Consider the following 25,448-nt stretch of genomic DNA (forward strand, 5'->3'; position numbering starts at 1 on the left):
AAAATTATATATGATAAATGATGATTTGGCTGATTTTATATTAAGTAAATTGATTTGAAATAATATCTATTTACAAATATAGCAAGTTACAAAAAAATGGAAAACTATATCTTGTCAATTATTTAACAACAATCATTATTTAATAATATCTAAATGTCATACCAGTCTCTTAGACTTTTTTTACTTGTAAATCTTCAGGATATGCCCTTTACAAGGAAGTAGAATCACATGAGATTTCAAACAGAATTAAACTGCTACTGGTTCTTGAATAAAACTATTACTACTTTAATAATGCATTTATGATTTTAAATACAAATACAAACTGCAACCTTTTTCTTGAACTGCAATAAAATCATTCCAAAAATCCCTTACCAAAAGGAACCATTTGTGCTTTTTTTTCTTGCCCTGTTTAATAAACAGTCCTTGAAGGTAAACTGATATGGCTGGCTATACACATGCAGAGGTGACCTGGCTATATACCAGCATCTATCACCCAAAGAAAAAAGAGAAAAGCTAGAATGGGAATAAAATGAACATTTGGCTTATAAAGCATACCAGTTCACATTTATATGCATGTCTAACCTTTGCTAAACCCCGTAGAGCAATAATGTTTGTGAATTGGCACTTGTGTTCACTTAGTAATGTCTTAGGAGCTAAGCAGAGTATATATATAGGCCATAGTAAATTTTCCTGTTCTGTTTAATCAGGACTCATTATTAAACACAGAATAAAACAGCTTTATGCTCTAACTCTAGTGCAAACATAAATCCAAGACACAGTTGTAAAACATATTGATTGTAACTAAGCAATGATCCTTTCTTCCAAATTCTTAATGCACACACTGGTTCTTATGGATTTTTTATCCAATACTGCCCAAAAATCACCGGTCAGATTTACATAATATAAAGTAAAGGTCTGAATCTATTTGGTTGTTATGAAACAAATATAGCAATGAGTGAGCTCTGTTTTGTGTAAGTTTTCACAAAATTTAGTTATTTGGGAAGGTAAAGTTAGGTTGATTTTAAAATGCAATGTTCCTAAAATTGCCTCTTCTGATTAGAGCAAGTTCTTGCAGTTATACTGGACATATTTATGTGCCAAAAAGGAGCACCAATGCAAAGCAAGGGGATGATGGTGGCGGAGAAACTCTGTAACCTTGATATAAGCTAGGTCATCAGTGCTTAATGTAGGTCATAAAGTTGAGACATTAGTGCCTAATGTATACTTATTTTTTAACATAAGGGTCTGGAACCATAATTCTAGCAGGTGTTCAGGCAGCATGTGATTTTCTGGTTGTGCTCCTGGCTCACACACAGTGCTGCATTCCTCTGCTATATGCAGTGCCTTATACCTCTGTGTTATAAATAGTGCCTCATACTGTTTACTATCATACACAGTGGCTTATTACTCATTAGACACAGTGCATTACATGGTATTTTATCTAGTACACAAACTGCCTCATATCTGTTTGTATAGCCGCCAATGAAAAATGTTTTTGTTTTACATTTAAGACATGTTCACACATGTTTTTCCAGTGGTACAATGTGGTTTTACCTTTTTCCTCCATGGAGTTCAGTTCCAGAGTATAGGTACTCAAAACACATACATTCAGATTCAGGTCAAATCTGGTCTGATTGTTGAAGAATTTAGGTCAAGTCACAATTCATATTATTTTATTCTTCCTATTCATTTGACTGCTAGAGGATGGCAGATAGAATTGTCTGACAGCCTACTTTACATGTCAATGAAAAGATTAGTACAGCTCAACCTACCTACTGTCTGGTGGCCAACTATACACAAAGGTAAATGGCAGGTATATTAGTAGGGCTCAGCCAATCTGGCTGCTAGAAGATGAGGTTGGAATGGCAGAGCCCTGTCATTGATAGGTATAGCAGCCCTGGTATTGTTAGGTATATTAGGAACAATTATAGAGTCATTGATCACTGATAGGTATAGCAGAAAACGAATACACCTGTCAATAATCTATCATTGCCCAACTGCTAGAGCAATATTTCAGCAAAGCAAGTTCCAATCAGAACTATCCAACCATCACCACTCCAGAGATTTAAGCAGAGCTTAGTAGACAGAATCATGTGCACTTGACTTGTAAAATCTTCCCCTTGCTATTTATACATTTCAACTTCAGATTTATTGAACTCTGATTACATTAGTAAAGCAGATGTGATATGGTTCTTGGAGCTGACTTGATAATATTTTTTAAAACTGAAAAGACAACACCTCCCATTCAATTTCCATAACTTAGCAAACTAGTCTCAACTTGAAATATGGTTTATAGCTTCAGCTTTCATATGGTTACTTACAAAAGCTGCAATTCAGATTTAATGCATACAAGAAAAAAACAAAATACTGCTTGTAACAACTGATTAAATTATTGTTTAATGCTCCAAAAATTGCTGCCACTGCAGTCTGGAAACATTAACAACACAGTGATTTAGGGATGGCTTTCTATTGCATTTATCTCAAGGTTTTATCTCAAAAGATTTCCATTACTGCCTTTGAGGAACACAAAAAATATGATACATTTATTTCTTGCAATCAAATATGGTCTATTATTGGGCAAATTTTCATCTGATTAATGCAATATATTTACTAAAGTGACTGCTTCATTATAGAATAAATAGCGCTGATAAATATAATGTCAGTGTAACTGTAACTCTGTATAAGAAGATTAATACCACAGGCAGCTGCACATAGTTATTCTAGTCCTATTTACCTAGCTCCTTGCCTAAGCCTACAATTATTCCTTTCACTGTATTAAAGATTTTTCTTAAAATGACATTTGGTAAATTTCTGTTCAGGTCCGACAGGGGACATGTGCAGTTTAAAAACTGCTCATAAAACATCTGAGCAAAAACTGCCAATCTGAACCGAACAACTGGTCTATTTTAAAAACAAGGAATCAGACATTTCCCTCAATCATTCCCTTGTGGGCATCACTAGTGTGTTTCAATGGCAGTAATTGATTCCCACCACGGAATGTTTGAGGGAATGTCAGATTTCCTGTTTTATAAATGGAGACCAACCATAGACTACCATTATTTTTTTGTTTTTTGAGAACACGGTTTACCTGGTTACTTTGTTAATCCAACAATTTCTGAATCCATGACCTGTAACAAATATTAATATAAATTTTCTCTGACTTCATTACCTATTTACTTGCTCTGGGTCATCAACTTAAAAAGTATTTAGGCTAAACACAAAATAACTTTTTATTGTTAGAAGGGGGTGTACAATAGCTACCTCTATATTTTATTGAAATCGGTTTCCATTAAATGATAAGAAGCATAATTTAAAGAATTAGATTTTAACACATATTTTATGCCAACTACCACTACCGGACCCCTTCTTAATCTGACCTTCCTCTTCTTCTTAGTCTAAACTGCCCATCCCACAATAGGACTGACCTCGTGTATAATCGGTAGGTCTCCTTGAAGTCCTAATGTACAAGAGCAGGCAGCCTAGCACTAGATTTTTATGTTAGAAGAAGCACTGTAAATTTGCACTTGCAAGTGGATAATCAGCTTTTTTTTTGGGGTTAGATAGAATATTTTGGAAGAGATAAGAGTAGATAATTAGCAAGCTTGTTCTTTAAAGCTAAACTTTGTGTGCAAATAATTTTACTTTAATTTATTGCTCAATAGACACAAACAATATAAATCTGATTTTTGTGCACCAGAGGCCCTTGCCTTGAGGCACACAAGTCAGTTATGTGGGCTGCACATAACCTGTACAGGGAGCAGAGCTAAGGGTTAACCTAGAAATCCCAACCACTACAGGCTGCTGTCAGATAACTACACAGGGCAAATAAAAGGCCACCTACTATGCACAAAGATAGGTTGCAGTGACCAGTCTTTAATGCAGGAAACTGCATGACCCAGTAGGCCAACTTACCCAAACACACTCCTCCCCTTTTCTCCCCTAACCCCCTCCCCTCCACCCACAGCCCTTCTAAACACATGAATTTTGACCATTCTTGGGAGAAAATGCTAATTTATATTGCATTCCCTATGGCAAGAAATCAACTTATGCCACACCCCTATTACAGCATCAATACAAAACCAAAAATGTATTTTTGGGACTTTTTAGGCATGATTCTACATAATGGTTACAATGAACATTCACCAATAAAAAAATAAAATCCATTATAATAATTAAAATCCACATCAAGAATCACATCAATTTTACTTTTTAAAAAAAAAATCAATTTACACATCAATTTAAAAAAATATATAAATTTCCAAGGGGTCTGTTTATATTGCTGTTCTACGTGTTTCTCGGATCAGTGTCCACTTCCTCAATTTCCTGATCCTTCCTGATTTCAGTTGTGCTCCTGAAAGCTACAGCTCATACAGCTCTGAACCTCTCTGTTTTTAGCTAAAACCCATGAAGTGGATGGTAGGATGATGGAGTTCCTATTATAAAACTACTAATGAAGTTAAGAACTAAAATATTGTGAAACCTATGCCTGCTAGAGCTTTCAGGAGCACAATTAACATTGCATCTCTCATTAAAGTACAGGAGTTGTCTCATATTGGATTTCAGATTTTGCAGAAATTCACAAATAACACTAGAATTCAAGTAATACTGCACCTCTCTTGTATTTAACAATATTTTCAGCCTGTGAAATGCAGATGCCTATTTATGGCCTTTATCAATAGAACCTTTGCATCTGGCAACAAACTTTTTTTTGTCTTTTATAAGTCTAATTAGAATAAGCCGTATTTGGTCTCCAAAACCAATGCAGTTTATATCTAGTTGTAATGGATACAACACATGCCCAGCTTGCAGAGTGTAGTCATGGTAAGAAATGATAATAAGATACAAAGGTAGAAAACATGTTTGCAAGAGTATGATAAAAAAAATTACAAATAAAGGAATTTTAAAATCCTTGCTTTTTGCATAACATATGGCAAAGAAACTATACAGTTTTTCTGAGGCTCATTTGTAGGAAAAAGCAATGGATCTTTATTGTTATCTCTGTCTTGGCACAGAAAATGATGAGGTTAGCAGGGCAATATTGTGAAGGCAGCTCTATTGCCCTGTTCGTTCAACCTTTTGTCTGTAGATATTGTGTATGGCTCAGCACCAGGGAATGTGATGGACTGGGTCACATCATTCAGACTACTCTGTACATTACTCACGTGCTACTTATTGTAAACCCTTCAAAACAGCTAGTTTGACGAATGTTAGGAATACAAGGAAGGCATTATATATTCCTATGACCTTTTTGACTTTTTTACAGCCTGAATTTTCTAAAAGACAGAGAGAGAGATAGAGCAACTTACCTAAATAGACCTCAATCTGTTGACTGTGTGTCTAGAACACAAATAAATGTCCTGGGAGCACTCCGGAGGGGTCACATGAGAACTTTTCAAGGCTTTTCAAGGCTTTTTGTTTATTTCTGCTGTTCAATTGTATGAAATGATTTTCTATCAAGTATTGCTGCTTATATACAGTAACCTTGACCCAAACATTTACTGATGGCTTCCACCCTGAGATGATACACATACCAGAATCACAGTGAGGATTTTTAATTTTGTGCTGTGCAGGAAAAGGCAATAGGCATGAACAAAATATTGGAAGACATTTCTTGTTGATGCTTGATTTTTTGTATATGAATAACTTGAAAGGTGAATAAATGAAACAGAGGTTAACACGTTTTGCTACATTATTTTGTTTCTTTATTTTCATCACCAGCAAAAACACAAGTCATCCTGGGCCTGCCCACTCCTATTACTGATTAGTAAAAGGAGACAAAGTACTGTGATGGGCTCTTCACTTTTCAGCTCATGAACTGATTAGCTAATGGTACCTCTTATTTCTCTCACACTCCAGATGCTGTTGCAAGAGTACAAGATCACCAGGGCAAGTTCTTTCCCATGACACATTGCAATATAATTAAAGTTAGCAGAATATTCAAGAATGGCTCCACAGCATAATAACACAAAGTAACATGCAATACTGCATGGTGTAGTATCTGAAATGTTACTACAGCTCAGTTGTAAATGAGCTCCAACTGTAAGCCTAGGAATCTAATATCATCATTGTATTCACAGTAAATATACCAATACAAAAATAGTTTTGGGCACTGAAACAAACACATGAGCAGATACTGGAAAACGAAACATTTTGTCATGGTTATTGGCACAGCACACTTGGCATCATACACAGATACCATGGTTCAGAAGTTGGCAGATACTTTTTAATATAGAATCATTTTAGTAAAACAGACTGTTTTGCAGAGAATATAAAACAACTGGACTATTGTGACATATATAAATGGTGCTTTCCTGGACAGACAAGCTCTTTCTAAACTCAAAAACAGCCATAGTTAAAATGTGGATATACTAACATGATATGAAGTTGTACTGTTCAGTAACACAACAGATGGCTCCCTATGATATCTCATTTCTAATTCATGGAAACTTCTGTATATGGGGCTTGGATCACTCTTCTCATCTGAATACTGTTGTACACCATAAAAGGATGAAGAGATAAAAAATTCTCATGATGAAATTAAAGCAGACAATCAGTGTTAATAAAACTTGAAATTCAAATATGGGGCAAATTTTGCAATAAAACCTTAATTTATTAAAATATGGCTACAAGTATAGCAACACATGATAAAAAGTGCCAGTATAAACTTGTAATATAAAGTAATCTTGATTAACATCATCTTCAAAGCCATCCCAAGAGTTCATTAAGATTTGTGGCCAAGCTAAAACTGCCCCAGAAAACAGCAAACTGTCGAATTTCTGAAGGAATTAATATTCCCAATGAACACATAAAAAGAGTCATAATTCCACAAAGAAATCCCAACATAACCACAACAAAGACAAATGAATGAGCGCAGAGTTGTGGAATAGCTGAATTATTGCTACTAACAACACGGCATCCAAACACTACAAAAAAAACAGGAGAGTAAACACAGCACAGTAAATTAATTACTAACAAAGGAATTTATACTTTATACTTGTTTACTGTTAAAAAAAGCCTTGATTTCCTTAATGCCATGGTCCTGAGTGATAATGGAAAGAATAAAACTTCTTTTTTCCAACAGTTACTCTCCTGCCACTACTAATTACATTTTTCACTGCACACACAGGTCAAGTACAGACTATACTTTTGTCGTACATTGTACATAATAGATGGCAGACATCACTAACTGAAAATAACAGAAAATCACTCTGAAATATACAACAAAGTTTTGTCATATGATGGTATCCTCAGAATACTTGTTATAATTGTTTGTTGTGTGCCTTGCCTCTTGTCCAAACCTTAGGAAGTTATAGGTATCAGACACAATTGAAGCATAAATAGAGTGTGGTATACAAGGCGTATTTATAAAACAGTAGATGTGACATATATCAAAGATAATTTGCAGGTAAAAGTTCCTAAGAAAATGTTTCACTGATTGTTTCAACTGCAGTAAATGTTTGGGGAAGGTCACATTCCCTGCTTTAGAAATATGGTCATAAATAAATAAATTACAGTAAAAAAAAAAACAAAAAAAAACAGTTGTACACTAAACTAAGAAGTATGTAGAGCTAAACTTTTTTTTTAAATAGAGGAGATTGGACTAGAACTGAGGTCAGGTTTTTCATTGCTGTTGGTATCCTCATTAATTAGAATTATCTTTTCTATTTGTATTTTGTGGCCAGTGTCGATGAGACAGAAAGTGATGGGACATCTAAAAACAGTAGTATATATATATATAAATATATATATATAAATATATATATATATATATATATATAAAATTATATATATATATATATATATTTACCCACTGGAAGGTGGACCTTCCAATGGGAATACCTGGTGTGACAATGATCTAGGAGCTAGTAAAAAATGTAATAAACTGTCTGTTTGCATCTTTTTGTATTTTAAGTGGCACCAAAGTAAATTGCTAAAACAGCACATATTTGTTGACTTATGATATTTGTTGATCTTTAATGACACATTCTTCCCTCCTGTTGATACATCTAAAAATTGTGATTAATTAGTCCCCATAAATACCTGATATCCTTTGCAGAGAACTGCATATATTTAATAACTCTGGATACCCTTTATACTCCATTTAGAATGTCTTGATTTGTAGCCACCCCATTGTGCTATGAAAGCCAAGATACATGTGGAAACACTCATATCCATGATGCACAATGTAGGGAATCATGGGACATGTACTTTTCTTATAGGCAGTACGCTGACATTGTAGCCACTTTGCTGCCCTACATATCTGTACACCCAGAAATATTTAAAACCACCACCAGCAGCCTCTACAGGCTGTATTTTAGCTGTATTCCAGCCTCTATTTTAGCTCACCTTCAGTGTTATTGCAGTGTGATGAATCGGGGCTCTGATTAGGGTTTGGTCCTTATTCCAGAGGACTAGACATACACTTTCCAGTGGTAATTTTATGTAGCTTCTTCATGGTCCAGGGTAAACAATGGTTACTATGGGTTACGTATGAATTATTTTAATAATAATTTTAATCATTTTATTACCCATTTTAGTCCCACATCTACCTTAAAGATGAGTAGTGAATTTATTACCCGAGGGGAAATAAAGCAGTTTGCTTTAAATTACATTAAACAAATTCTCTCAGGAGTCAATTTATAAAGTGGCAAATCTGACCTTCTGGGAAATCAGTTATTACCATTGGAACACATGTACCTGGGAGGTTGTTTGCCGAAGGAATATTTCAGTGAATGCCAGATTCACTGCTTTCTAAATATAACCCATTATCTGTTTACTATTAGTAATGCATTTTCCAAAAAAAAAAAAAAAATGTCAGGTACATATTCATAGGCTGTAAAATACCTATTGGTCAGAGGGGCTTAGCAAGTTGTATAGCAATGTATTTTTCTACTTTAAAGGACTCCTTGGTGTCATACATTTTGCACATCTGCTCAATGAATGTACTGGTTTTATGACCTGCTAATTCAAAACATATAAGTACCTGTGGGACTATAAACCTCTGCTCCACAATAAATAGTCTCTAATTGGGGCAGATTTGTGATGCACGGTTTTTTAGATGTTTATTTTATTACTGGATCTCTGCAGGTGTTTACCCTGTGTTTAATAATTTACAGAGATGAAAATTGTCCTTTTTTATCCATTGTGCATCAGTAGTCCATTTTAATGCATGTTAATACAAGTTCTGTTTTGTGTTAACACATATGCATTAACACACTGCAACAGAATCCTTCAATATTAAAAAGGGACTTTGGACTTTTCACCTTTCTTAATCTCCGATTAAAAAAGTACAAAAGTAACAAGCCTCTGAATCAGTTATTCCATTGTGTTTTGTAGCTATGTGTTTTATTCCATGTCATTATACAGTATATTAAAAATTGATTACCATTACTTGCCATAATTTTCCTTTCCTGACCTTTCTTAATGGTATCACAAAGAAGTTGACCCTCAGGATTTTTATTTATACATTTGAATTCTGCCCTGCATTCACACAACTATTTCAGGTAGGATTGTGTTATTGCAATAAAATAAATCAGGAAAGAAAACCATAGGTAAGTATTGTATTCAATATCTGATTAATCTGGAACCTGGATGGTACTTTTGATGGAAATTCTAGCCTCAGAATCAGGGTGTTTCTTTGATACAGAAACTGGAAGGTTACAAACTCTAATTTCTACATCTACCTTTGCAATGCTGTTTTCCACCCATTTAGTTTTTTTTGGTGGTCTCACACACATGACAACTGAGAAAATCTGCATCCCCTGTCTAAAGAAAGGCTAGTAAGTTGTGTAGTTACACTTTTTCTGGTACAAAATCTGAAAGTTATGGCAACGCATCCGAACCAGATTTGGTTATACAACTAGTTTGTTCTCAGTGTACTGGCATTCCTTCCTGAGCTTGATGCTTAAACCATATCTAAACCTACAACTCTTCTATGTAAGGTAAAAATGTTGGTTTTTTTCTAAGTGCAACACCTTTTAAAAAAAAAAAAAAAAAAAAAGGTGCATCACTGAAATGCAACCTAAGAAGAACATTCTTTTATTTTGCTAAAAAGTCTCTTTAGGATTAAGACCTGAATCAGGTTCTTCTAAATTAATTGCTTTGTTTCCTATATATTAAATTGATGAGCTTATTCCATCTTCCCATCAATCAAAGTTTAATATGCTTATTTGCAAGACTGGAAAATCTGTCTAGATAACCCTAACTGCAAGGTTCCTTATACCTGAACCCCTATTGCTTATTGACTGGTGATTACTTCTATGGTTTTTCAAACTATGTTTTTTTATATTTATATTATCTAATTTATATTAGTCAGTATATGGTTTGTATACCTTTATTCCATTTTTAAGGAGTGTCTTCTTTAAACGGATACACTATACATTGCATGTTCCTTACTCTTTATCTTGTCTCCCTGACCCTCCTTTGTGAGCCTACCCTATCCTGCCCAATAAATTAATCAATCTAGTCTTTTAGGTTCCTAGTTTTTATATATCCTTTTTCTTATACCTCATGGAATATATATATATTTTGTTATTTAATCCTTATATAACATTAACTTGTATCCCTTTTTTCTTTCTATACACTTGTATTCTATTGAAGACCAATAAAGATATTTTGAAACAGAAAAAGACTACTGAATATCTTTGTCTGCACTCTATTACTTGCTGCTTTCTCTCTGGAAGCTTCTATAGGACATGTGTTGCACAATGTTTTACACTGTTGTGTGGAATTTGGACACCAACAGGAACATCCTTTACCTGACTGTCTATGTGAAGAAATAGAATAAAGCACATGGCGCCTGGATGGAGGACATGAACTTCTACAGCGGTTCTGATAAAGTTCTTTGCCTTGAAGACCTCCTAATGTTTCTCCTGCTATGACAATGGGAACTGTGTCCAGATTTAGATGCTAGAGGCTAGTAGAAATAAATTTCATTTTCTGTGATGCAACAAACTTGTTTCCCATGTTCACTGTTATTAATGATATTACTAATCTGTAAGAAATAGGTATTCTTGTGTGTAACGTGAGTGCTTCTATTCCTACTGAATAAGTGTTAACCCCATACTACTGCATACCATCCACTGCCAGGGCAAATTTTAGGGCATGGCAAACTGGATATTTGCCCAGGCCCCCATAGACAGGGACACAGGGATGGAATGTTGTGTATTTGAGAGCCTCAGTTCATATTTGCCCAGTACCCAATTTTTTGAATACTGACTCTGGCCACCACACACCTCTCAGACCAGACTCATCCATATAGAAGCACTCCAGATGGTCAGGTACTCTCTAGCCAAACAGGCCTAAGATAGATCTCTGAAAGTCTATATTACTCCACATTTTCTAGGAAAGTTAGGGAGTCTATGTCCTAAAGACAGGATAAAAGACCTCAGCTAAACTCAAAACTGTAGATTATAAATCCCCTGGAAGATTAAGCCGGCTGCTTTAGATTTAAAAATGACATGCAAAAATGTGGAAGCTTGATAAATTCAGTTTGGAATTACTATAGATAATTAAATGGGGAGACATTCATATACAGGCAACACAATTTATGAACATTTGTATTGAGCATTTCCCAGTAACTTCATTTTTAATTTGCAATCATTAACTCTTTCAGTACTGACAATACATCTATTAGTGCTAAAAGTGGGGATTAAGTTTGCAGGGCAGCACCGAGTTGTAATGATGTTTGAGTTGACCCAGTAGCTTTGCAATCAGCCCTCTACATGAGTCCCTTGGTTCAATCAGGATCCCACTGGGAAGTCCAAGTGGCTTTTTGTGTGATAATTACATTTAACAAGAAAATAAAATATTGAATTGACAGTTTCAGCTTGTCAGGTTAATTCAATCATTACTTGGGAAAATTATTTCGAAAAAGAATACTGATTTTATAAAGCTAAGATTTTGTTAAGAGCTGAAAATGAACACATACCTTCCCTCAGTTATACATTATTTTATTGTAAATTTTTGCTGCAGCCTTTTTATTAGGGTGAAGAGTTTCTGTAAGGGGTTTTATATCTGTTCTTGACCCCATTGGGGATATTTTCTCCATTGCCGTCCATGTGACAGCTGTGCATGAAAAAGGGTTGTCACCAGGACAGGATCACACACTATTAGAAATTCACAATCCTTCTTCTTTACTATAAACAGTCATGTCTGTCTGTATTCTTATTGAAGAGATATGCTATGATTCCTGTCCTGACACAAGGATGGAAATTTTACCAATAGGGAGAAAGACAAAAAAAAACCTGACACAAAACACAATATCCCCCCAAGTATAGGATTTCTTTCACTGCATGCAAATATTATCCTGTAACAGTTACATCTACACATGAACTGACTGGCTACTAGTGCTGTTTTTTTCCTCATATCTCAGCTCTGCTGTAAAGGGACTAACTTCAAGAAGCTGATGCCAGGTGGAAACCATGTCCTAACTCTGCTTGTAATAAAAATACATTTACCTTGTATTCATAAATAATGCACTGCAATAAATAATGTTTTTTATTTATTATTTATTTATGTTTTATTTATTTATTTATGTTTTTTTTATTTTGATAGAGTTTATCCTTATTAACAACAAATGGCTGACTTACAAATATTATCTGATACTATTATCTAATTTTAGGCTTCAACATGAAAAACTGCAAACATTTTGTGATGGAGCTCCAAGAAAAAAAGGTTTTTGCTAAAGCATAAACCATGGGGGTTGGGGAGAATGGTTTACTGTACTTTTTTTTAAGTTGTACATGCTCTTAAAATTGAATTCCTAAAATTATAATTCACTCTACAAATTAAGTTAAATACTTGTAATTTTTTTTTTTAGACAAGGGATTCAATTTACAAAGCTTTTAAATTGAATTTTTAGTTAAATTTAGCTAAAGAAGTGTGGATTAAAACAAAAATCTTACAGAGTACTTTCTTTGAAAAGCAGCCATGGAAGAGATGCACCTTCTCTCCTTGGCTAAACACAGAAAGCCTTACATTGTGTGAGTTTCCAGTAACAGGACAAGGAAAGAAGGTGGTGTACAAACAGGATTCTTCAGTAAATGAGTGCGCAGCTCTCACTGGAGCAGTACTGAAACTACACATCACAACTAAATTGTGCCAGTTTCTGTGAATGCATCTGAGGTCAACTAAGGAGGTACTTCTCATTTCTATTTTACAACTATTATAAAAAATGTATTTTGTATCTGAAATTGTCTTTTGCACTAAAACTTTTACCCCTCTTAACAATGTCTTTTTACCAACCAGTAACTTCTTTGGTCAGACAGTTCCTATACTTAAAGCATTCAAAATGTATTTTTCATACAAATATATAATGCATTTTTGTTAAAATTTTAATGAAAAGTGTGGTTTACCTTCTCCCCGTGCCAGCCTAGTCCAGTGCAAACAAATGCAAATATTTTATAATGATATCTATCTAAGCCAAAAATAATACTTCATGTGTATTCCATTGCTAACTTTGTTTGACAGGTGGATCTAAAGATGTCCTAAAGTGATATTTGCTCCAGAATTAAATATTATTTAAGTTGCACACTTCAGAATGTAAGATTTACTTGCAATGCCTCCTGCTGAGGAAATCTAGTTTTGCGGTGGCACAATTTGATAACAGCCATAATAAAAGTCCCAAAATCAGATGGAGTTTCCATTTTCTTTAAATGTCCTACTTTTTATGGCTATTATAGTTTGTTTTCAATTTTCAACACATCATATTTCCAATAATCACAGCTTAGTTTGACTGAAAGTTTGCAAGACAGAGAGAGAGGCAAGTAACCTTCAGATACTGACCCCCGTCCTCAGCTGAAACATAACAATAAGCTGTACAGCTTTCAGCATAGCTTTGAGACGCAGTTCAGCTCCAGTAATGTTTGCTGTCACATTGCATCATTCTCTCCCTCTGTCACATGCAGAGAAGAACAATCGCATGTACAGACTCAATCCTGAATGCGTTTGGGAGACGAGAGTAGAACACTTCGAGGGCCAAGTCTTTCTTGTGAAACAGAACAGTCTTTCCACCCAATTTATCACCGAGATAAATCCCCACCTGAGGACTAACTTGTGCCAGCTTTGACATTAACACAGAAGGATGGCATTAAATAAAAAAAGAGACCATGATGCACAACAACTTTAGAACATTTTCAAAGAATATGAATACATTATTTAGAGAGCCATTAATTTAACTGCCTATTTTAGTTTTATAGCTGAAAGTGTCAAATGTACAAAGCCATCTGCATAAAACCCAGCAAGTGCCAAAATAGCATCCAATATATTTTACAAATGCCATAGTCCATAAAGTATCCTGTAAAGTATCTTGATCCAGAATCCAGTAACATGTTGTGCACACACGTGAAAATCCAGTCCTTCCATATCTTGTTTGTCATGAGAAAACATTTTTCTAATAACTTGGAATTGATTTTCCAGAGGCAGGATACAAAAGAGAAGAGATTAATACAGGCTGCAAAAGTTTTGTGGTTTGTTTTTTTGGATCTTGTAAACTTTATTAAGCCTTATATGTGTTCTAAATTAGTTAGGATACACAACAAGTACCATTCAAATTGGACAGGGGTTGTTAACAGCAAATGTATATGCAGGCACAAAAGGAATTGAGGATTCTTTTTTTTACACCTATGTTTTATTGGGTATTATAATATTAAAATACAAAAAGTAAAAAGGAGGTAAAGGTGTGTGTGTGTTATTGACATAATGTGATTTGAATACAGGTAGTCCCCGACATTAAGGACATCCGACATACACAGCTGAGGTTGTGGGTGATCTCTTCTGCAATCTCTTGTAACTTTTTAATTACCAAGATTAACTATGATTAACTCACAGAGCCTGATTTATTAAAGCTCACCAAGGCTGGGGAAGATGCAATTTCACTGGTAAAGCTGGGCGATCCAAAAAACCTGGAATGGATCTGATCCAGGATTGAAAACATTTGCTAACAAATGGCAAATTACTTATAAGAAATCCATTTCAGGTTTTCTGGATCACCTACCTTCACAGATGAAGTGTATCCTCTCCAGCCTTGGTGGACTTTAATAAATCAGGCCCACAGTGAGGATTTTTTCAGTAACTGAAACCACCCTGTCTAATAAGTTGAAACAAACATCTGTCCTAATGGCATATTTTAAAATAATGTACCTGTTCCAAGTTACATACAAATTCAACTTAAGAACAAACCTACAGTCCCTAGCCCATATGTAACCCGAGGACTACCTGTATATAATTGCATGCTCCCTAGGCAAATACAGTACAGAGAATCTGTAAATTCAATTACTGTTTAAAATAAATGATGATATATTCTATAGTAGTTTGTTTGCAACTTATAATTTTCAAAGAATAAAAATAGAATCTACAATTTTTTTGTAGAGTGGTAGAAGTACTGCAAAATCCATACATTTACAAAAATACACAAAATGCAAGAAAACATGCAATACTATTTAACAAATGGTATAAGCAGTAAAGTAGTGCTCTAAGAGTCTTAACTTACTCCTTGCACATTGGTGCTTTCCATGGAGTGCACTTTTGCAGAACCTTTATTCTCTTTATTGTGTCTTTATTGCAATGCTGCTGCTTCTATGGTAAACTCCATCAGACTGTAGGCAAACCTACAATGAACAAGCCATCTTATTAGCAGGTAGAACATGGAAAATAGAGATGGCTGATTATATTGAGAGAAGCAGGGTAATATGTACAGTATATATAAATGTGCGTGTATTTGAGTATAAAAGTACATTTATTTTAAGGGGTGTCTAGTAGTAGTTAAATGCATTCGACTGGACTTGTTCTTGCAATATTACAAAGACAATTAAAGAAATTTAGAAAGCTGCAGATTGTCCTTAACATTACAGGTACAAGTCCAGCTGAATGTGACTATTACTAGATATATATGATGTCCTGGATAAATGAGAACCTTCACTTTATTAAGGATGCTTTTATCAGCCACTCAGACACATTACCAATGCCCAGAATGTTAGATCAACATAATGCATGGCCCTATAAAGCTTATATTCACTCGTCTTTATGTAGTAAGACCTTCAAACTCCATTTTTATTCATTTCTATACTTAAACCTGTTCTTTTTCCTAACATCATAATTCATATAGCCAAAACAAAGATGCTACATTACCATGTCTATGATTTTATTATTAGCTACTATTCTATATCCACAGACTAACGAGTTTCTTCTTCTCTCACTCCAGACTCACTACTGACTTTTTCTCAGCAGAAATGCTCATACTGGTACCAGTGTGGTACTAATTGTGTTATCATGGATATAAAATTGCTTCTCTCAGTGGAGTACTGATTGCATCTCTTTGCACAGGTTTTACATTAGTATGGCACCAACCGTGTCCTTGCAACACACATCTGCTTGTTGTGTTGGTATAGTACTGCTTGCATCTTTGCAGATGTATTAGGTTGAGTCAATGGGCCTGATTTAAGAAAGCACTCTAAGACAGGAGAATATAGACTATCATAGACTATCATATAAAACCTGGGTAATACAAGAATTCGGGAATGTATTTCTTAAAATCATTTGCAATTTGTTAGTAAATGTTTTTAACCTGGGGCCAAATATTTTCAAAGTTACTGGATCACCCAGGGTTCACCCATACTAGTTTATCTTCTCCGGTATTGGGGAGCTTTATTAAACCAAGTTCAGTGTGTTAACAAACTTGTCTCTGTAAACATGTTACAGTTGTGTCAATACAGTACTGATTGTGTCTTTATAGGCATGCTCCTGGCTGTATCTGTATAGTAATTATTTTTTATCTTTTTAAAGACAGATTTGTGGCACACTAAGCACACATAATTCATTGTCATATTAGCCATGCACTTTACTCATGTTCTTTCTATATCTATATCCACTTTTGCTTTCAGTGGAAGGGGGTACAACCAGGAGTTACCAAACTGGGTGACACCAATCCTAGTGATGGCTCTAATAAACTGCAGGCTAAGGAGTAGGTCATGAGGTGTTATAAGGCAGCATTAGAATCACTTATAAGAATTTGTGTTATAGCTTGGTTTTCCTTTATTGTGCCTTCTCCTTCTATGCCGCCTACAATGTAACACAATGGGCCTGATATATTACAGCTCTTCAAACCTGGGAAAATAACCTGGGAAATTTCACTGGTGAACCTTGATGATCCAGAAAAGCTGGAATGGATTTTCCAAAAGTAATTGGCTATTTGTTAGCATTTTTTTTCAACTTTGGACCAGATCCATTCCAGATTTGCTGTATCATCCAGGCTCATTAAAAAGTGTATCCTCTCCAACCTTGGAGAGCTTTAATAGAACAATCCCAATGACACAACAGAATGTGCAGGAAATTTCCTGGGGACAAGATATTACCTAAAAAAGTGTCCCTATTGGAAGACTTCCCCTCTCTCAATCTTTTGATAGCAATGGTCACTGGGACAATCAGGGTTGTGCATCTCCTGGCAAAGTCACAGCCACAGACAGCAATAAAACCATTTTTGCAACGCATTGTTGAAAATTAGTTCTAAATGGTTGCTATCAGTAATAAGAATTTTTTTTTATACATAAACCCCTATTTGTGATGCAATGCAAGTCCAGAAGCTAAAATCTAAACTGAACCCAAACGCTTAAAGCATTTATACCACTGAATGATATTTTGAGGATTATGTATACAAATGATTTGCAATCATTCACACTTTTCATACACAGGCGATATATGTATTTTCAATCATGTTTTTTTTGTTGCTCCCATATAGCATAAGTCATAATCCATTGTAACATTACATCTAGCGATTAGCCACATGCAACCCAGCAAATTACCATTAGTGATTTTGAATGGCAACGGTGTGGCTAAAAATCACTTGCGTAGCCAAGTTCTGAATGGTAATCATTAGGAAAGAGAAAATATATGCAACTAAAATTAGCCCTGACAATTTGGTTGTAATAAAATAAAAGAAGGTAATGAAGATTTTCCTAGTCAATGTTGCAAACCAAGAGTACAACATTAACAGTTTTTCTACTTATTTCATACTATAGCGGTATTAAAAAAAATCTAACTCTGTGTCAGCAAGAAACAGGTTAATCCTTGCACAGTAGAAAGCGCCACAAAGAATACAGCAATTGAATTACAAGTCTCACAGTTTAATTGCCTGCCCTCTTTCTACTTCCCCTCACCGTCTACTCAGAAAGAAGAAAAGAAATTATGAAATGTGTTTAGCACGAATGAAAGGCACTTGAAAATGAAGGCAGAAACTCACGGCTAATCTGCAGATAGCAGAGTTTTATTTTTCTTCCATCAAGATCTCCTATCAAGGCAGAATTGCGTGCAAAAAGGCAATGACGTGCTTCATCGTTTTAATCCACAGAACTTTTTACAAAGTCTTCCAATCTACATCAGCAATCATGCTGTGTGATGTTGAGCTAAACAGACTAGGAATTTCAAGCTGCTAGTTCCTTCCAAGAAATACAGTGTAATCAATATATGTTGACATACGCACAAGGCTTTTTTAAAGAACTGTTGTATTTGATAACACTGATACTGTGCATGGCATGGGGCTGTAGTTTGGAAAAGGAGATGCGTCAAAAGGAATGTTAACTCCAACAATACATTTCTGCTTCTCCTTACTTTTGGTTTGTTAAGTAAACCATTAAAAGGGGTTTTTAAAATACTGTGAAAAACATTCACTCATCCTAAAAGAAATGTTGATAACTTGCCCTGCTTTCTACAGAGTGAACTACAAAACCAACCATAGAGAATGATACAGGGGAAGGTTTTAATAGTCCTTTCCTTTTGCTCTTGTCCTAATGCAGTAAAGTGAGTGAGTCCTCCCACCCTGGCTCCAGGAATCAGTAGAAAAAAATAGAAAAAAGTAGCCCGAAAAAACGATTCCCCCCAGTTAAAGGACTAATATATATATATATATATATATATATATATATATATATAATGAGTTGAGAATATTATATAATTAATTTTGTGATTACTTCCACTGAATAATTTTCAGAAGAAATAATTAAACTGGAATTTGCTTTTCACACAATTGAATAATTGAAGTAAATATTAACACAATTTATTGTGTAAAGATTCTCAACTCCTATGGCAAATCAGACTAATATTAAATCACACTTACAAATATATATATGTAAATTATAAAACACTGCTACTTTGTAAATATTTAGTGTATGTAAATACCATAAATATGTGCTGCACACAAAATAAATAATAAATGGCAGTGCAGATAATATTAAGTAATGTTGCAAGGCTGATTCTGCCACCTAGTACCCAATTATCAAAAACTGTAGTAAATGCCATACCCTCCCCATGCCGAATTTTTAAATACACCCCCAAGGGATAACATAATAAACAAGACCGCTGGAATGTCCCCATGAACTACTACTCCTAATTAAAGTACTTCATATTCTGTACAACCTGAAACAAAAAATTTCAGTAAATTTAAATCTGTAGCATGCATTTCATGTTCTTCTTCTAATGCAACATTTTCTCCTTTATTGGTAAATTCATCTTTTGTGTATTGTCTCATTCACTCAGTTTAGAACCATATTTTATTCCATGTGATCAGCTTTTTATTTTTGTTCAAAAGATCCATCTTCACTAATTATCTTTACATGCCCAGAGTAAACTACATGCCCACAGTTACTACTTTTTCTCCCGGTGTGTGTTCAGATAGACAGTTTTAAAGTAGTTCTCAAGCCAACATTTTTGGATGATTTGGATAGAATTGAGAGAATTAACATCCTGGTTCGAAATGCAAAGAGAAATAAGATAAGAATAAGAAATTTTTTTTTTAAGTAAGGGGTAATCCTGCTTGTTGGAATAATTGAAATGGTAGAAATATTTGTACCCATTGGCAGATTCTCTCATCTCTTGCTTTCATGACAGCTGTAAAAGTTTGGATCACTTTCTCTCTTTTTATAGGGCCTAATTTACCAAAGCCCTCCAAGACTGGAGATGGTAGACTATCATATCTATCATGTCTGATGCAGAAAACTTGGAATTGATCTGATTGAAAAAAAAATACCCAATAAAAGTAATAAAAAAATTCTAGGTTTGCAGGGTCTCCCAGGTTCACCCAGTATAGGCTATCTTCTCTGGGAACTGTCCTTGCCTCCTTATCCTGGTGACATCACACACCACCCATTTCTTGTCAATTCTTGTCATTTCCCCAATTAGGTCATAGACATAAATCTAAACCTGCCATATTTTGTCAGGTATCCACCAATTTAATGTAGAAGAAAAATAGCGAAATTATGCCCTAAACATTACCCACTGACCATTTCATTGCCACAGGATACTGCAGTATTACATGCAGAGAGCAGAACATAGTGTATTAGAAATGTACATTTCTAGGTATGTACATATCTAGGTTAGGAATAAAATTAAACTCATTTTATGGAGGTTTGTCTTGGAATTCATCTTTTAACCTAGCATAAAGATGACATTGCGCTGTACCCAAACACATCAACAAGGCAGATTTATTTTAAAATTGTCTTTAACTTTTTTTTTTAATCTTTTTTTTTTCAATCTTTGTAGCATCAACACTTGATGCCAATAAGTGTTAAGTCTGTCTGAGCACCTGAAGGGGGATCTATAGAAGTGCTGCACATCACATCAAATGTGACTCTATTAACAAGTTAAAACTAAAATTCCTATGTATCACTTGGAATGCAGTGACTGTTGTATAAGTTGGTGGTGGTATGTGTGGCCAAGGGACAGTGGTGCTACCAGATGAAGCTACCAACCAACGCCTGTGGTCAGGAAGGGACCAGGTGGTATGCAGATTGTACCCACACATTGGGCCTGATTTATTAAAGCTCTCCAAAGAATACAGTTTGGAAAGAATACAGGCTGGAAAGAATACAGTTTTATCAGTGAAGCTGGGTGATTTAGCAAACCTGGAATGGATCTGGTCCAGGATTCAAAATATTTGCTAGCTAATTCCAGGTTTGTTGGATAACCCAGCTTGACTGATTAAAGTTTGGAGAGCTTTATTAATTTAGGCCCATTGAAGGACGCATGATATAAAAACTAGCAGCAAAAAGTCACAGTATATTAGTATACAGAACATGTTTGTGGGAGAAAAATGCCACCAATGACGAAAATCAAAAGACCTGGATAGCAGTTTTGGACAAGGAAAGTATGTGCCTTGTGTCATTCTGACTAAAATGTAGCTTTAAATGTGCCAGTATCATTATATTTGCAATACATAATATAGCATATTACAATGAATTACACATTAGTATTATTGAAAAACATTGAAAAACCAATAATGTTGACTAAGCAATGTCTATGGCATCATAAACTTCTGCCTAGTCATGCATAAATGTCCAGAATATTTTTTATGCCATTATCACTTTCATATGATACACATGAACCAGTGTATAATTTAGGTTTAGTGGCTGTTAAGTCGAGTTCACGTGTCATTTATCAGGATATTCTAGTTGCTATATTGTTAACAACTCTTTTACTACAAAGACAAGCTAAACAGTAAACAATTAGTTTAATAAGCACTTTAGTTAAGCATCAGTGAACAGATGCAAGACTTAAGTGCTTCTGTGCTGAAGCTTGAAGGAAACAGCAATACCGTGACCAAACCAATATTCAACTTGGCCAAATGATATATCAGTGAGATGTAAAATTGAGAAAGCGCTGAAATCAATCAAATGGAAAATTAAGCGTATGTTACCTTACTAGTATTATCACCCCATTACCTCAGATTCTTTTTAATGTACCTTTTGCAGTTCCATGCTTACTACTTTGTCAGTAAATAATATATCGCTACATACTGTATTTTAACAAATGGAAAGCATTGTTTGGCAAAAAAAACTTATGTCATCACTTTTACCATAATAACAAGGTGATTTATTCTTCACTTGAAGATGACCATCAAATTGTAAATTATTCCTATAAACCTTGAGCCATCTGTGCATCCAAAACCATGTAGATACCTAAGCCAAGAATCATAAACCTGTTTAATACATGTGCATACCACATAGAAACCATTGCTTCTACACACTGCACTGATGAGGGCCAAGAAGCCTGAAACAGCTTGAAGCAGTTTGGATTAAATTAATTATAATATTAGGTAGTATCTGTACTATACAGCAGTGATCCTCAATGCCCAAAGTAAAAGAATGATTTGCATGGCTCATACCATTATTCTTAATTCTTTTTTTTTTTTTTTTTTTTTAACTGCATATTATTTGGATTTGTGATAGAAGTGAGAAGTCTCTACTAAACATCACACGGATTTAGTAGATTACATTTTAGTGCTTTAAAAATAATAAAATGAATGTATTACTAAAAATAATAAAATAGATTTATTATGTTTATCCCATGTTTAGAATTCCATATTTCAGTTACGTTGGTTCCAGCCTTTCTATTATGCTGGTCACTATGCACTCTAAAGTGGCAAACTTTGTGCATTATTCTTGGCATTCAATTAGTAACAGGTTGGCCCAGCATTAATAATCAGACCTTCTGTCAGAATGGAAGCTTGGCAAGAGCAAGTCTCCACCTACATCTCCAGAACATAAATTGCATGTCATATAACATTAAGGACACTGGTTACTCTTAATAAGCTCTGGATTCCCATTATTAAAGATGTAAGGTGTAGAAAATATGTTATCAAAACACCCACAAGCTGTCATCCTGTACAAAGCTTCAATTCATTCACATGATTGCATAGAACAGCAATCATCACATGGCATGAAGGGGCCCTCTGTGGTCCTTAAACATTGCTTTTCTATGTAATCATCTAAATAAAAAGAACCTTTGCACCTAATAAGAGGTGTGCTGGTGACATATTCTATTCATGTTTAAGCACCATGACTATTTAAAAGGCATTACAGCACCCAGTTTGATGGAGGGCCCACTCATATTTTATGATGGGAATATACTACACATTTCTAGAGGGTATCACAGAAGGTAAAGATAGCAGTCACCTAAATAAACTGGCTATATGCAGTTGAAGAAGTGTTTTACTTAAGATGGCCATTGATGTAAGATAACCTCTTGTCATTTGTATGGAGCACAATCACATTACTTCATAGTATAGTAAAATGTAATTATATTATTATACAGACCATTACACTGTCTGTGGTTGAAAAATGACCACAGACTTTTATTATTGCTATTAAGCTACATACACTAAACAATTGTTACCCAAGATGAATGATCTAGGGCTAGTGTTACAGCGGTCCCACAATGTTTTTCAGCAATAAGCTGTAGCAGATCACTAAACAAGCAAGTGGGGACAACTGCTTTTACTTTCTTCCTCTTCTCAGGACAGTGTTGTGTATTTAGCGTCCATTTAATGTCACTGAAAACGATCACAAAAGATCATTTCCAGGGACATTTATTTGACATGTGAGCAAAGCTTTAGAACAAATCTGGTAAAATAATGACATCAGTTTTACTGCAATAAATATTACTAATAACTTAATTAAGGCAATCGTATTCAACTCAGCTACTACAGAAGGACTACTTTATACAGGTTTTAAAAAAAAAACCCAATCCACAGAAAATTTTACACGAGTATAAGTCCAAATAAATATAATGAGCCCCATATCTTATGATTTACATAATTACTTTGAAACAGATAAGGCATGCTCTCTTCTAGATTATCAAACTTAGTGGACACAGACTTGCCTTACCACCATTGAGTAGGTTAAGGTGCAGAGTCTAAGCCCATGTTAAAGCGGAACAAAACTGAAAATGAAAAAAAAACAACACACTCTTAATACCGAAGTTCTCTTGATCACACTGAAGAAGCCGTTGATCAGATCCCATGCCATCCTGGAATTCTCCTTCTTCACGGCGTGGCCAGGTGCTACCATCTTTGACTTTATTCCGATCTGTGCAGGTGCGAGATCGGGTGATATAGATTTTCCCCTGTAAAAGAAAAAAAGAGTGACAATCTAACTGCACGTGTGTGAGATCGGCATCTCTTTCCCCTCAGTGAAGGAAAATACCCCTTTCTGCGATATGAGATCAGGGCATGTGCAAAAGAAGCAGCCAAGAGCCTCCTGAGATGAGTCATGTAGGTATCCTGAAGGCTCTGCACTCATATTCAGTCTTGATCACCACAGCCATCAGGACAGAATAGAAGGGGCCTCATTTTTTTTTTTTTAAAGTAAAGCAGAATTTTTACTTTATTTAAAGGGGTTGTCTGTCCTTTTATGTAAAGTAAAACTTTGAGTTTAGGTCCATAGTCTCCAGAGTCTCTGATGGTAAGGATATTGAACTGATAGCAGATGCCAGATTGTGTTCTTCAATTTATGTCCAAACAGAGTCAGCAGTGGAGAGTTGCCATTTAACAGGAGAAAGGTCGGGTTCAGGCTAGGAATTGCAAAAACAACAGAAAAAAGTCAATAGCAGGGTACATTCACAGATAAAGATAGGGGGGAAGAGAAGTTTGGATTTAGCAACAATTGAAGATGGATTTAGGAACAAACCCAGGATCTGCTTGTCAACATCCAGCATGCACTTGACTTTTTTTTAGGTAATATCTTAAAAATATAAAACAAAAGTAGATAAAATAAAAGTAGCACAAACTAATGATTTAGATTCTGAAGATTAGACTTGAAAGATGGCAATATTATCTTTTTAGGTACATCCAGGGAAATGGATCATCTATCATTAAACTTGAAGGAAGATTTTTTTACAACTCGTAGACACCTGCCTTACAGAAAAACAGCTTGTACTTTGAGGGAGGGGAAGTTGTCTAATTAAAAAAACCCATATGTCTATCGCTATTAGATTGAATGTACTTGTTGCTGGTTCTCGAATGATAATGTGTTTCTAGTGTCATGTCAATGTTCTGATTTACCAATAAAATTCAGAATGGTGTAACACCTGGAAGCTTTCCATACCATTCAGCTTTGCATACCTGTTAAATACTTTCTCCAAACCATGTGTCCTGTTATTTCATAGGAAGCTCCAACAGTGCCCTGTTTTGCTTGTACCAATACAACACAGACAGTGTCACTTTAAGGCATTAATAAGGACTTGCTGAGATTTCCTGCCTACCATCAGTGTTATGATACTCGTGCCCTGTTTTGTAACGGAAGCAAACCTATATTTGAGGCTTGAAGTAAAAAGATCCTCCATTAACATTATTCCATTAACCTTCAGGAGCAAAACACTAATCAAGTTGGTGTGTCTTTTTTCTAATACAAAGGTATACATGATCTTGCCATATAAATCAAATCAGGATCTAACAAGGGGAAGGAAATGATTGCTCATAACCAACATGTTGGTTGTGGAGACCATGGTAACACCAATCCATCACTCTAAAAAGATAAGATATATTATGCAATTGTCCATAACTAAGAGAGTATACCCAATATTGAGACCAACAGATTTTTAACAAAATATTAAGTCATCAGTGTTTTCACCATCTTATGAGAAATATGTGTTAATCTCTGGATGCTGGGGTGTGCTCTAATGGT

This window comes from Pyxicephalus adspersus, chromosome 1 (genome assembly GCF_032062135.1).
Source record: "Pyxicephalus adspersus chromosome 1, UCB_Pads_2.0, whole genome shotgun sequence".
Classification (NCBI taxonomy): domain Eukaryota; kingdom Metazoa; phylum Chordata; class Amphibia; order Anura; family Pyxicephalidae; genus Pyxicephalus; species Pyxicephalus adspersus.